At 43.7% G+C, this 14,478-nt stretch overlaps 4 non-coding genes across 4 annotated transcripts; all 4 read right to left on the bottom strand.

The window, feature by feature from the left end:
• Positions 1 to 874: 874 nt before the first annotated feature.
• TRNAL-CAG (transfer RNA leucine (anticodon CAG)) lies at positions 875 to 957 on the bottom strand. The gene has a single exon. It is a non-coding gene; the product is annotated as a tRNA-Leu (tRNA).
• Positions 958 to 3,679: 2,722 nt separating this feature from the next.
• TRNAL-UAG (transfer RNA leucine (anticodon UAG)) lies at positions 3,680 to 3,762 on the bottom strand. Its single transcript has one exon. It is a non-coding gene; the product is annotated as a tRNA-Leu (tRNA).
• A 1,280-nt stretch (positions 3,763 to 5,042) lies between these two features.
• Positions 5,043 to 5,125, bottom strand: TRNAL-CAG (transfer RNA leucine (anticodon CAG)). The gene has a single exon. It is a non-coding gene; the product is annotated as a tRNA-Leu (tRNA).
• Positions 5,126 to 13,047: 7,922 nt separating this feature from the next.
• TRNAL-CAG (transfer RNA leucine (anticodon CAG)) lies at positions 13,048 to 13,130 on the bottom strand. The gene has a single exon. It is a non-coding gene; the product is annotated as a tRNA-Leu (tRNA).
• Positions 13,131 to 14,478: the final 1,348 nt, after the last annotated feature.

Below are 14,478 nucleotides of genomic sequence, written 5' to 3'. Positions count from 1 at the left end.
CTGAGCACAGGCACTCTTTTGCTCTTTAGCCCCTGGCATGGGACTCACCCTCACTTGCTGAGGCGTGAAATTCTGCATACCAACTTTGCACAGAAGGTATGTTTGTGGTTGTTTGGGGATGGGTGGGAGGTCAAGAGCAGGGAAAAGCAGGTCTCCTTCACTACTAGACTCCTCTTCTATGCCTCCCTGCCATTCACTCACTCTGTCTTTGTTTCATTCTCTCCTTCCACAACACTCCTTCTCACTCACTCGCTCTATCACTTGTATTTTTGCCCTTGCTCTGCATTCTATAGTGGAAACATCTCTTGAATGAAGCATCTGAAAATGACGTGACATAAAATTTAAAACCTCCTTAATGGAAACCTAAAACATCACAAGACTTAATGTAACCCATTTCTTTCATAAAAAAGATTTTTAAAGTACCCCACAAAAGAAATATAAAACACCACGAGTGCTAGAAGAATATTACATTAACGTTAAAGATAGAATAGGGCAAATGCATTTGCAGTTGAAACTGAAGTTTGGTACTTATTCAGATATTATTTACATTGCCAATTTTTAGCTGAGATTCTAAAGGAACTGAGAGAGAAAATGGAATTCAAGTTTTGTCAGAAGTGGGATTTGAACCCACGCCTCCAGGAGAGACTGCGGCCTCACACAGCGCCTTAGACCACTCGGCCATCCTGACCCCATGCTGCTTTTTCATCTAAAGGGTGAGAAATATATTAGGAACCAAAAAATTCACAGAGCTTAGGCCAATAGTGGCTAGAGCAAGAAAAAAACTCACTGCACTCTTCCAAGAAGACAATCCTATAAGCCACTGCGAGGGAAATGATCATATTTCTCAAGAAAAAAAGTAGAGTAAACACAGGACTGTCAGAAGTGGGATTTGAACCCACACCTCCAGAGGAGACTGCGACCTGAACGCAGCGCCTTATACCACTCGGCCATCCTGACTTGCTTTCCCAGCTTCTTCCAGAGGCCACACAGCCATGCAGGTGAGGTACTGAAAAGGAATGCCCTCAATTTATTTATCCTATTTTATGCACTTCCAACAGATCTTTGAACAATCTGTACAGAGCAGGACCTATGGAGAACTCTTTAGAACTTTGAGGCGAACACAGAGAAAGTGCTATTCACCAGCCACTTGAACGGCTCAAAGCTGCTTTGAAATTGAGACAATAGCCACCTCTTGGCTGGCTAAAGCAATTTCAACAAGGGATCTCAAAGTCACAACATAGGGTGGAGTATGCAAATTTAAGCAGCCCCTGATCAAAGCCCTAAGGAAATTGCTGTAAGTGTGCTGGAGTCCAGTTGTCTACCAGATGCATGGCATTCTTCCAAATTTGCAGGGCCCGTCTGGCCAGGGCATACAAGAGCATGACTCTTCCAGATGACCTCTTACATGGGTCCTATGCTCATTTGGTAAGGATTGCGCTTTGTCAGCAAGACGTTATAGAACCTAAATATATGAGAAACCCCATCTCTCTTGACAAGAGGAGAACGGAATAACGTGCCAGGTGAAGACCAACAGATGCAACTTCCATCAGATGTTAACCTGATAACGGAGATTAAATCTCCAAAAGGCATGTCAGAAGTGGGATTCGAACCCACGCCTCCAAAGGAGACCGTGGCCTAAACACAGCGCCTTAGACCTCTCGGTCATCCTGACAGTATAGGCTTTTAAGAAATGAATAAAAGTTACTCAGAAACGTCTACCTCCATGCAAGCCTGAAATAATTTAAACCTTCAAACACAAGGTGCAACTTTATGCACAGGACAATAAACACAGAAGAACACATACGAAAGCACTTTATTTCACAGGTATACAGTTTTCATGCTTTTAGAACACCACATACCTCTCACCAGCTATTTAGGGTCCTGTATCCGACTCACAACATTTCCTTGCCTGCGACCTCTCTCTCTACACAAACAACTACAGCACAGGAAGTAGGAAGGCAATAGGTGGGGCAGTTTATGCAAATTTATGCTGCCAATGTGCCTTGCAGATTCATGCAGGATTTCTAGATCCTTGCTGGATACAAGAGAGTAGGCCTTGTTCCAGATAAACTATCCGTAGCAGGGAAAGTCTGAGCACAGGCACTCTTTTGCTCTTTAGCCCCTGGCCTGGGACTCACACTCACTTGCTGAGGAGTGAAATTCTGCATACCAACTTTGCACAGAAGGTACGTTTGTGGTTGTTTGGGGATGGGTGGGAAGTCAAGAGCAGGGAAAAGCAGGTCTCCTTCACTACTAGACTCCTCTTCTATGCCTCCCTGCCATTCACTCACTCTGTCTTTGTTTCATTCTCTCCTTCCACAACACTCCTTCTCACTCACTCGCTCTATCACTTGTATTTTTGCCCTTGCTCTGCATTCTATAGTGGAAACATCTCTTGAATGAAGCATCTGAAAATGACGTGACATAAAATTTAAAACCTCCTTAATGGAAACCTAAAACATCACAAGACTTAATGTAACCCATTTCTTTCATAAAAAAGATTTTTAAAGTACCCCACAAAAGAAATATAAAACACCACGAGTGCTAGAAGAATATTACATTAACGTTAAAGATAGAATAGGGCAAATGCATTTGCAGTTGAAACTGAAGTTTGGTACTTATTCAGATATTATTTACATTGCCAATTTTTAGCTGAGATTCTAAAGGAACTGAGAGAGAAAATGGAATTCAAGTTTTGTCAGAAGTGGGATTTGAACCCACGCCTCCAGGAGAGACTGCGGCCTCACACAGCGCCTTAGACCACTCGGCCATCCTGACCCCATGCTGCTTTTTCATCTAAAGGGTGAGAAATATATTAGGAACCAAAAAATTCACAGAGCTTAGGCCAATAGTGGCTAGAGCAAGAAAAAAACTCACTGCACTCTTCCAAGAAGACAATCCTATAAGCCACTGCGAGGGAAATGATCATATTTCTCAAGAAAAAAAGTAGAGTAAACACAGGACTGTCAGAAGTGGGATTTGAACCCACACCTCCAGAGGAGACTGCGACCTGAACGCAGCGCCTTAGACCACTCTGCCATCCTGACTTGCTTTCCCAGCATCTTCCAGAGGCCAGACAGCCATGCAGGTGAGGTACTGAAAAGGAATGCCCTCAATTTATTTATCCTATTATATGAACTTCCAACAGATCTTTGAACAATCTGTACAGAGCAGGACCTATGGAGAACTCTTTAGAACTTTGAGGCGAACAAAGAGAAAGTGCTATTCACCAGCCACTTGAACGGCTCAAAGCTGCTTTGAAATTGAGACAATAGCCACCTCTTGGCTGGCTAAAGCAATTTCAACAAGGGATCTCACAGTCACAACATAGGGTGGAGTATGCAAATTTAAGCAGCCCCTGATCAAAGCCCTGAGGAAATTGCTGTAAGTGTGCTGGAGTCCAGTTGTCCACCAGATGAATAGCATTCTTCCAAATTTGCAGGGCCCATCTGGCCAGGGCATACAAGAGCATGACTCTTCCAGATGACCTCTTACATGGGTCCTATGCTCATTTGGTAAGGATTGCGCTTTGTCAGCAAGACGTTATAGAACCTAAATATATGAGAAACCCCATCTCTCTTGACAAGAGGAGAACGGAATAACGTGCCAGGTGAAGACCAACAGATGCAACTTCCATCAGATGTTAACCTGATAAAGGAGATTAAATCTCCAAAAGGCATGTCAGAAGTGGGATTCGAACCCACGGCTCCAAAGGAGACTGTGGCCTAAACACAGCGCCTTAGACCTCTCGGCCATCCTGACAATATAGGCATTTAAGAAATGAATAAAAGTTACTCAGAAACGTCTACCTCCATGCAAGCCTGAAATAATTTAAACCTTCAAACACAAGGTGCAACTTTATGCACAGGACAATAAACACAGAAGAACACATACGAAAGCACTTTATTTCACAGGTATACAGTTTTCATGCTTTTAGAACACCACATACCTCTCACCAGCTATTTAGGGTCCTGTATCCGACTCACAACATTTCCTTGCCTGCGACCTCTCTCTCTACACAAACAACTACAGCACAGGAAGTAGGAAGGCAATAGGTGGGGCAGTTTATGCAAATTTATGCTGCCAATGTGCCTTGCAGATTCATGCAGGATTTCTAGATCCTTGCTGGATACAAGAGAGTAGGCCTTGTTCCAGATAAACTATCCCTAGCAGGGAAAGTCTGAGCACAGGCACTCTTTTGCTCTTTAGCCCCTGGCCTGGGACTCACCCTCACTTGCTGAGGCGTGAAATTCTGCATACCAACTTTGCACAGAAGGTATGTTTGTGGTTGTTTGGGGATGGGTGGGAGGTCAAGAGCAGGGAAAAGCAGGTCTCCTTCACTACTAGACTCCTCTTCTATGCCTCCCTGCCGTTCACTCACTCTGTCTTTGTTTCATTCTCTCCTTCCACAACACTCCTTCTCACTCACTCGCTCTATCACTTGTATTTTTGCCCTTGCTCTGCATTCTATAGTGGAAACATCTCTTGAATGAAGCATCTGAAAATGACGTGACATAAAATTTAAAACCTCCTTATTGGAAACCTAAAACATCACAAGACTTAATGTAACCCATTTCTTTCATAAAAAAGATTTTTAAAGTACCCCACAAAAGAAATATAAAACACCACGAGCGCTAGAAGAATATTACATTAACGTTAAAGATAGAATAGGGCAAATGCATTTGCAGTTGAAACTGAAGTTTGGTACTTATTCAGATATTATTTACATTGCCAATTTTTAGCTGAGATTCTAAAGGAACTGAGAGAGAAAATGGAATTCAAGTTTTGTCAGAAGTGGGATTCGAACCCACGCCTCCAGGAGAGACTGCGGCCTTAACGCACCGCCTTAGACCACTCGGCCATCCTCACCCCATGCTGCTTTTTCATCTAAAGGGTGAGAAAGATATTAGGAACCAAAAAATGCACAGAGCTTAGGCCAATAGAAAAAAACTCACTGCACTCTTCCAAGAAGACAATCCTATAAGCCACTGCGAGGGAAATGATCATATTTCTCAAGAAAAAAATTAGAGTAAACACAGGACTGTCAGAAGTGGGATTCGAACCCACGCCTCCAGAGGAGACTGCGACCTGAACGCAGCGCCTTAGACCACTAGGCCATCCTGACTTGCTTTTCCAGCATCTTCCAGAGGCCAGACAGCCATGCAAGTGAGGTACTGAAAAGGAATGCCCTCAATTTATTTATCCTATTATATGCACTTCCAACAGATCTTTGAACAATCTGTACAGAGCAGGACCTATGGAGAACTCTTTAGAACTTTGAGGCGAACAAAGAGAAAGTGCTATTCACCAGCCACTTGAACGGCTCAAAGCTGCTTTGAAATTGAGACAATAGCCACCTCTTGGCTGGCTAAAGCAATTTCAACAAGGGATCTCAAAGTCACAACATAGGGTGGAGTATGCAAATTTAAGCAGCCGCTGATCAAAGCCCTAAGGAAATTGCTGTAAGTGTGCTGGAGTCCAGTTGTCTACCAGATGCATGGCATTCTTCCAAATTTGCAGGGCCCGTCTGGCCAGGGCATACAAGAGCATGACTCTTCCAGATGACCTCTTACATGGGTCCTATGCTCATTTGGTAAGGATTGCGCTTTGTCAGCAAGACGTTATAGAACCTAAATATATGAGAAACCCCATCTCTCTTGACAAGAGGAGAACGGAATAACGTGCCAGGTGAAGACCAACAGATGCAACTTCCATCAGATGTTAACCTGATAAAGGAGATTAAATCTCCAAAAGGCATGTCAGAAGTGGGATTCGAACCCACGCCTTCAAAGGAGACTGTGGCCTAAACACAGCACCTTAGACCTCTCGGCCATCCTGACAGTATAGGCTTTTAAGAAATGAATAAAAGTTACTCAGAAACGTCTACCTCCATGCAAGCCTGAAATAATTTAAACCTTCAAACACAAGGTGCAACTTTATGCACAGGACAATAAACACAGAAGAACACATACGAAAGCACTTTATTTCACAGGTATACAGTTTTCATGCTTTTAGAACACCACATACCTCTCACCAGCTATTTAGGGTCCTGTATCCGACTCACAACATTTCCTTGCCTGCGACCTCTCTCTCTACACAAACAACTACAGCACAGGAAGTAGGAAGGCAATAGGTGGGGCAGTTTATGCAAATTTATGCTGCCATTGTGCCTTGCAGATTCATGCAGGATTTCTAGATCCTTGCTGGATACAAGAGAGTAGGCCTTGTTCCAGATAAACTATCCGTAGCAGGGAAAGTCTGAGCACAGGCACTCTTTTGCTCTTTAGCCCCTGGCCTGGGACTCACCCTCACTTGCTGAGGCGTGAAATTCTGCATACCAACTTTGCACAGAAGGTATGTTTGTGGTTGTTTGGGGATGGGTGGGAGGTCAAGAGCAGGGAAAAGCAGGTCTCCTTCACTACTAGACTCCTCTTCTATGCCTCCCTGCCGTTCACTCACTCTGTCTTTGTTTCATTCTCTCCTTCCACAACACTCCTTCTCACTCACTCGCTCTATCACTTGTATTTTTGCCCTTGCTCTGCATTCTATAGTGGAAACATCTCTTGAATGAAGCATCTGAAAATGACGTGACATAAAATTTAAAACCTCCTTATTGGAAACCTAAAACATCACAAGACTTAATGTAACCCATTTCTTTCATAAAAAAGATTTTTAAAGTACCCCACAAAAGAAATATAAAACACCACGAGCGCTAGAAGAATATTACATTAACATTAAAGATAGAATAGGGCAAATGCATTTGCAGTTGAAACTGAAGTTTGGTACTTATTCAGATATTATTTACATTGCCAATTTTTAGCTGACATTCTAAAGGAACTGAGAGAGAAAATGGAATTCAAGTTTTGTCAGAAGTGGGATTCGAACCCATGCCTCCAGGAGAGACTGCGGCCTTAACGCACCGCCTTAGACCACTCGGCCATCCTGACCCCATGCTGCTTTTTCATCTAAAGGGTGAGAAAGATATTAGGAACCAAAAAATGCACAGAGCTTAGGCCAATAGTGGCTAGAGCAAGAAAAAAACTCACTGCACTCTTCCAAGAAGACAATCCTATAAGCCAGTGGTTCCCAAACTCTTGACTCCTGAGGACCCCCACTGAATCACTACTGGAGTCCGGGGACCCCCAAGCAATTTTTACAATTTAAATTTCAAAAAATTAAAACAATAACTCGCAAAAAATACACAAACGAGTACACACCAAACAAATACTTGCATTACTAGAGCTTTTATTATTTTATCTTGAAAAATATGCAAAAATTAAAACATTTTAATGGGAAGGATGGTGCTGCATCTCGGCGACTAACTTTTCAATGTTTGGTTTTATTTCGGAAAGTTGAATCCTTAGGTCAGATTCTACATTTTGCAAGCGATTTCTGTTCTTATTTTTAAGGTACAGAATGAGGATTATCAACATCATTACATGCTTTGATTGCATAATGTGCCATGCAGAAACCATTTTAAAATAAACCATTTTAAAATCAATGCAATAATTTGGAGTGGACTACACTTGCAGCCACACTTTTCATGAAACCAACCCTGACGGCGGGAATAAACCATAATGCCACTGCTACTAGCACACAAGCTGATCACTCGTCACACACGAGAAGAATTATAGAAAGGCTGCTGCTAAATCATAGCTGCCAAGGTTTCAGATTGCGGTGTGTGATATTGTCATAAATACAGTGTAATTATGAGTGACATTTCAGTGACTATGAGTGACACTTGCTCACAAGCAAAATAAAGCAATGAAGATGAGGGAAACATAAATACCAGAAAATACACCAATTTGAGCAACAAGACAGGCTAAGTTAACTGCTTCAAAGCATAAGAAACAATTCATTTATCAGACCACATTAATTCCCAACTTTTTTCTGTCGCGTTTTACTTTTCCATCCAGAATAGCGTTTTAACCAAATGCATATTACATTTTCATGCTAGCAGTTAGTCATTTCACTTGTAACACTAAAACACTGAGCTGCCCTGCGCCTGCAGATTTACTGTGTTTGAAATATTCAGATCATGATAATATCACTCAACATTCTACAAAAGGAGTGCATGAATATGCCAACATTAAAGTAAACAGACTTTGAGAGCAGCAGCACAATAGCAGTCTGTACACATTGCACTGACTGAGGAGCAAGCAGACAAGTCATAAAGTGCAAATAGGTACAAGTTACCAGGCATACGCAAATGGTCACCAAACCCAGACTGAGTGATCATAAGCTAGAAACAGAACCCTCTCAAACAGATCTAATGAGAGAGGGCAGAATCCGCCAGCAGCTTGACCTGCAGGAACGTCTGAGAGGCCTTTTTTCCAAATCTGTCCTGAATAAAACCTTATTTGTTACTATCCTCAATCTGAGACGAAATTTAAATCAAGCAAGAAAAATGGGGCACGATAAATAGCATCTGTTTTGAGTTTTTGGAGGCTAACATGCAGACTGTGGTACTTTGGTACTATAAATAGCACACTTTTCCCCTGTAAGTTTACGGCAGGTTTGACCGTCCTAAATTTTAAGAAGGGTGCAATATTTAACATACCTGGTAATTACATACTCAGTGAATACCACCCAATCACTGCGCAAACAGGGCTTACCCAGAGGTGGGACAATTCCAGCCAAATTGTAATGTATTTAGTAAGTACCAGAGGCGCAACTGGAGCCAAATTTCGTGGGGGGCAGGGGGCTAAGAAAAAATTTCGGGGGGGGCTGAATGTTAAGCAAAAGGCAGATTGGAGCTGCAGGGTCTATTAGAAGGGGTGAAACAACAGTAAGGCCTCATTAACGTGCAAATAGTCTTTTAAAGACCTGTCAAGTGCTCAGGTGCGGTCGCATCCCAGGCTGACACACACACGACATAGGCAGAGTGGAGCTGATTTGGGGGTGGCTGAATCTAGTTTAAGCAAAAGTCAGAGTGGAGCTGCAGGGGCTCTTAGAAGGGGTGAAACAACAGTAAGGCCTCATTAACGTGCAAATGGTCTTTTAAAGACCTGTGAAGTGCTCGGCTGCGGTCTCATCCCGGGCTGAGGGCTGACACACACGACATAGGCAGAGTGGGGCTGATTTCGGGGGGGCGGGGGGGTAGCTGAATCTAGTTTAAGCAAACGGCAGAGTGGAGCTGCACAGGGCCGGCTTTAGTGCTGGTAGCGCCCTGTGCGACAATGTTTGTTGACGCCCCCCCAATGACCACCTCCACCACGGATTCTCTCACCAGCACCCTTTAACAGTGACCAAGTCTCCATAACCACACACTCTCAGATGCATTGAATTAATACGAGTGTAGGCCCGGGTGTCCGAGCACTTTCCATCACACACACATTACACAGAGACAATCAATCATACGTGTGTAAATCAGTGTATAGGAAATATTACATAAGAGCCAAAGGACTGAAAGTGTAGGAGTCACATGTCATCCATACTGGTAGGCAGTATAGTTTAATAGTGCTTGGTGTGGAGAAGCACAAACTCAGAGTCGAAAAATAAACAGCATAGTTGGGAGTTTTCTTTAATAATAAGAATCGATTTCTAGCCAAATTAACCCTTTTTGCAACATTAATCAATGTTCTAATATTGTATACTTTGCAGTGTGTATGCAGTGCAGGGTGAAAGTTAAAAGCTCACTATTCTATGTTAGGAATTTAAGTTATAAATTGCAAGTAACAAAAGGATGTCTCTTTTGAAAGGAGTAATATTTGATCTGTTTATCATACCCACTCTGTAATCTACTTGGCACACGTTCTTTGCAGCAGGCATATTAACCCTCGTCTGCACTAACTTCACAGAAGACAAAACCTCAACTATACAAAATGCTCATCTCTCTCCAGGAAGATAATTAATCACAGGAGTTTTCTTGACATTTATGTGAGGCCTGGTAATTGCCGGCGGAAATAAACGCTGCAGCAGGTGCTTCTAATCTAAAAAGCATAATAAACTTTCAAACACGGACCCAGGAAGCCAGCGGCCGGTGCGGTGGCACCGGTCGCACCGCCCTAAAGCCCACCGGCCGCTGGCTTCCTGGGTCCGTTTTTGAAAGTTTTTTATGCTTTTTAGACATTAGAAGCACCTGCTGCAGCGTTTCTTTCCGCCAGCAATTACTAGGCCTCACATAAATGTCGCGTAACACCCATTGTACTCCCGTTGTGTGTGTCGGCCCTCAGCCCGGAATGAGACTTCACCCGAGCACTTCAGAGGTATTTAAAAGCCCATTAGTACGTTATTGAGGCCTTACTGTTTCACCCCTTCTAAGAGCCCCGCAGCTGCGCGGGGTCTTAGAAGGGGTGAAACAGTAAGGCCTCAATAACGTACAAATGGGCTTTTACATACCTCTGAAGTGCTCGGGTGAAGTCTCATTCCAGGCTGAGGGCCGACACACACAACGGGAGTACAATCGGTGTTGCGCGACTGGTACACCCGGCCTACACACGGCGTCCTAATTCCCCTGGCCTTTGCCCAACAGGATTAAATGTAAACATTTTTAACTTAACTATAAATAGATAAACACTCACGTGCTGTAGTAGTGGTGCCGGAATGCAGGTGCAGGTATTTAGCGAGGCGAAGCGGAGACAGGGCATTGGGCGGCAAAATGCTCCTGGGCTGGCTGCAGACGCGAGGGAAGACGCACTGCCGTGGGAGCGTGCGCGTCTATAAAAAAATAAGCCAATCACCATTCAGCTTCCCCGGCCTAAGCTGAAATGGTGATTGGCCCGCTTTTTTTTGGTCCCGCCGCCCCTGCGCTGTCATTCACAGTGCTTGTATGCGCTTCAATGCTTCTAAATATTTAAAAATAGCTGACTCGAAGGCACTCCAGTTCGCGGACCCCCTGGGAATATGTCACGGACCCCTGGGGGTCCGCGGACCACAGTTTGGGAAACGCTGCTATAAGCCACTGCTAGGGAAATGATCATATTTCTCAAGAAAAAAATTAGAGTAAACACAGGACTGTCAGAAGTGGGATTCGAACCCACGCCTCCAGAGGAGACTGCGACCTGAACGCAGCGCCTTAGACCACTCGGTCATCCTGACTTGCTCTCCCAGCATCTTCCAGAGGCCAGACAGCCATGCAAGTGAGGTACTGAAAAGGAATGCCCTCAATTTAATTATCCTATTATATGCACTTCCAACAGATCTTTGAACAATCTGTACAGAGCAGGACCTATGGAGAACTCTTTAGAACTTTGAGGCGAACAAAGAGAAAGTGCTATTCACCAGCCACTTGAACGGCTCAAAGCTGCTTTGAAATTGAGACAATAGCCACCTCTTGGCTGGCTAAAGCAATTTCAACAAGGGATCTCAAAGTCACAACATAGGGTGGAGTATGCAAATTTAAGCAGCCCCTGATCAAAGCCCTAAGGAAATTGCTGTAAGTGTGCTGGAGTCCAGTTGTCTACCAGATACATGGCATTCTTCCAAATTTGCAGGGCCCGTCTGGCCAGGGCATACAAGAGCATGACTCTTCCAGATGACCTCTTACATGGGTCCTGTGCTCATTTGGTAAGGATTGCGCTTTGTCAGCAAGACGTTATAGAACCTAAATATATGAGAAACCCCATCTCTCTTGACAAGAGGAGAACGGAATAACGTGCCAGGTGAAGACCAACAGATGCAACTTCCATCAGATGTTAACCTGATAAAGGAGATTAAATCTCCAAAAGGCATGTCAGAAGTGGGATTCGAACCCACGCCTTCAAAGGAGACTGTGGCCTAAACACAGCACCTTAGACCTCTCGGCCATCCTGACAGTATAGGCTTTTAAGAAATGAATAAAAGTTACTCAGAAACGTCTACCTCCATGCAAGCCTGAAATAATTTAAACCTTCAAACACAAGGTGCAACTTTATGCACAGGACAATAAACACAGAAGAACACATACGAAAGCACTTTATTTCACAGGTATACAGTTTTCATGCTTTTAGAACACCACATACCTCTCACCAGCTATTTAGGGTCCTGTATCCGACTCACAACATTTCCTTGCCTGCGACCTCTCTCTCTACACAAACAACTACAGCACAGGAAGTAGGAAGGCAATAGGTGGGGCAGTTTATGCAAATTTATGCTGCCATTGTGCCTTGCAGATTCATGCAGGATTTCTAGATCCTTGCTGGATACAAGAGAGTAGGCCTTGTTCCAGATAAACTATCCCTAGCAGGGAAAGTCTGAGCACAGGCACTCTTTTGCTCTTTAGCCCCTGGCCTGGGACTCACCCTCACTTGCTGAGGCGTGAAATTCTGCATACCAACTTTGCACAGAAGGTATGTTTGTGGTTGTTTGGGGATGGGTGGGAGGTCAAGAGCAGGGAAAAGCAGGTCTCCTTCACTACTAGACTCCTCTTCTATGCCTCCCTGCCATTCACTCACTCTGTCTTTGTTTCATTCTCTCCTTCCACAACACTCCTTCTCACTCACTCGCTCTATCACTTGTATTTTTGCCCTTGCTCTGCATTCTATAGTGGAAACATCTCTTGAATGAAGCATCTGAAAATGACGTGACATAAAATTTAAAACCTCCTTAATGGAAACCTAAAACATCACAAGACTTAATGTAACCCATTTCTTTCATAAAAAAGATTTTTAAAGTACCCCACAAAAGAAATATAAAACACCACGAGTGCTAGAAGAATATTACATTAACGTTAAAGATAGAATAGGGCAAATGCATTTGCAGTTGAAACTGAAGTTTGGTACTTATTCAGATATTATTTACATTGCCAATTTTTAGCTGAGATTCTAAAGGAACTGAGAGAGAAAATGGAATTCAAGTTTTGTCAGAAGTGGGATTTGAACCCACGCCTCCAGGAGAGACTGCGGCCTCACACAGCGCCTTAGACCACTCGGCCATCCTGACCCCATGCTGCTTTTTCATCTAAAGGGTGAGAAATATATTAGGAACCAAAAAATTCACAGAGCTTAGGCCAATAGTGGCTAGAGCAAGAAAAAAACTCACTGCACTCTTCCAAGAAGACAATCCTATAAGCCACTGCGAGGGAAATGATCATATTTCTCAAGAAAAAATGTAGAGTAAACACAGGACTGTCAGAAGTGGGATTTGAACCCACATCTCCAGAGGAGACTGCGACCTGAACGCAGCGCCTTAGACCACTCGGCCATCCTGACTTGCTTTCCCAGCTTCTTCCAGAGGCCACACAGCCATGCAGGTGAGGTACTGAAAAGGAATGCCCTCAATTTATTTATCCTATTTTATGCACTTCCAACAGATCTTTGAACAATCTGTACAGAGCAGGACCTATGGAGAACTCTTTAGAACTTTGAGGCGAACACAGAGAAAGTGCTATTCACCAGCCACTTGAACGGCTCAAAGCTGCTTTGAAATTGAGACAATAGCCACCTCTTGGCTGGCTAAAGCAATTTCAACAAGGGATCTCAAAGTCACAACATAGGGTGGAGTATGCAAATTTAAGCAGCCCCTGATCAAAGCCCTAAAGAAATTGCTGTAAGTGTGCTGGAGTCCAGTTGTCTACCAGATGCATGTCATTCTTCCAAATTTGCAGGGCCCGTCTGGCCAGGGCATACAAGAGCATGACTCTTCCAGATGACCTCTTACATGGGTCCTATGCTCATTTGGTAAGGATTGCGCTTTGTCAGCAAGACGTTATAGAACCTAAATATATGAGAAACCCCATCTCTCTTGACAAGAGGAGAACGGAATAACGTGCCAGGTGAAGACCAACAGATGCAACTTCCATCAGATGTTAACCTGATAAAGGAGATTAAATCTCCAAAAGGCATGCCAGAAGTGGGATTCAAACCCATGCCTCCAAAGGAGACTGTGGCCTAAACACAGCACCTTAGACCTCTCGGCCATCCTGACAGTATAGGCTTTTAAGAAATGAATAAAAGTTACTCAGAAACGTCTACCTCCATGCAAGCCTGAAATAATTTAAACCTTCAAACACAAGGTGCAACTTTATGCACAGGACAATAAACACAGAAGAACACATACGAAAGCACTTTATTTCACAGGTATACAGTTTTCATGCTTTTAGAACACCACATACCTCTCACCAGCTATTTAGGGTCCTGTATCCGACTCACAACATTTCCTTGCCTGCGACCTCTCTCTCTACACAAACAACTACAGCACAGGAAGTAGGAAGGCAATAGGTGGGGCAGTTTATGCAAATTTATGCTGCCAATGTGCCTTGCAGATTCATGCAGGATTTCTAGATCCTTGCTGGATACAAGAGAGTAGGCCTTGTTCCAGATAAACTATCCCTAGCAGGGAAAGTCTGAGCACAGGCACTCTTTTGCTCTTTAGCCCGTGGCCTGGGACTCACCCTCACTTGCTGAGGCGTGAAATTCTGCATACCAACTTTGCACAGAAGGTATGTTTGTGGTTGTTTGGGGATGGGTGGGAGGTCAAGAGCAGGGAAAAGCAGGTCTCCTTCACTACTAGACTCCTCTTCTATGCCTCCCTGCTATTCACTCACTCTGTCTTTGTTTC

Source organism: Triturus cristatus, unplaced genomic scaffold, assembly GCF_964204655.1.
Source record: "Triturus cristatus unplaced genomic scaffold, aTriCri1.1 SCAFFOLD_262, whole genome shotgun sequence".
Lineage (NCBI taxonomy): Eukaryota > Metazoa > Chordata > Amphibia > Caudata > Salamandridae > Triturus > Triturus cristatus.
The sequence above is the reverse complement of the archived record's forward strand: the minus strand, read 5'-3'. Positions and strand labels throughout refer to the sequence as shown.